The sequence below is a fragment of the Aphelocoma coerulescens genome, unplaced genomic scaffold (genome assembly GCF_041296385.1).
Source record: "Aphelocoma coerulescens isolate FSJ_1873_10779 unplaced genomic scaffold, UR_Acoe_1.0 HiC_scaffold_344, whole genome shotgun sequence".
NCBI classification, from domain to species: Eukaryota; Metazoa; Chordata; class Aves; order Passeriformes; family Corvidae; genus Aphelocoma; species Aphelocoma coerulescens.
The window spans coordinates 32,501-33,204 of NW_027183687.1; the positions used below are offsets into that span (position 1 = coordinate 32,501).

Sequence of the window (704 nt, forward strand, 5' to 3'; positions counted from 1 at the left end):
GACGAGCTCCACCCCAGCGGCTCGCTCCGGGAGCGGGAAGCTACGGAGCGCTCCCCGAGTCTGCATTTAGGGGGACGAAGGCCCTTTCTGCGCGGCACGCGACGGACCGCGACGACGCCGACGACCGGGCCCCGCAGGGAAAGGCCCCGAGAAACCGCCGAGGAAAACGCTTCCCTCGCCGGCCCCCGCCGCCTCCCCTCCGGGCACCGGCCAGACGCCGCCGCCGCCGCCGCCGCCGGCCGCGGACGACGGGCCTGCGAGGCGACCCCAGCCGCGCCGCCGGGGTGGCCCCCGGACGGCGATTGATCGTCAAGCGACGCTCAGACAGGCGTAGCCCCGGGAGGAACCCGGGGCCGCAAGTGCGTTCGAAGTGTCGATGATCAATGTGTCCTGCAATTCACATTAATTCTCGCAGCTAGCTGCGTTCTTCATCGACGCACGAGCCGAGTGATCCACCGCTAAGAGTTGTCTGGCTTTCGGCACCGACTCCGCACGCGCGGAGGGGCCGGGACCGCTCACGTCAAGCAGACCCTGTGTCTCTTTCGGCAAGGACGCGCGCTGGCGCGCGCGCCTCGCTTCGACCGTACGAGCACACAACGAACGGAGGAGGAGGGAAAAAAAAAAGGAGAAAACCCACGGAACGCTCCGAAGGCCGTCAAAGGCGGGGGAGCCCGCGCTCCCGACCGCCTCCCCCCGTGCAAGGG

At 69.3% G+C, this 704-nt stretch overlaps 1 non-coding gene across 1 annotated transcript; it reads right to left on the reverse strand.

Moving 5' to 3' along the window:
* Positions 1-314: 314 nt before the first annotated feature.
* LOC138101584 (5.8S ribosomal RNA) lies at positions 315-467 on the reverse strand. The gene has a single exon (XR_011147209.1). It is a non-coding gene; the product is annotated as a 5.8S ribosomal RNA (ribosomal RNA).
* Between the last annotated feature and the right edge of the window lie 237 nt (positions 468-704).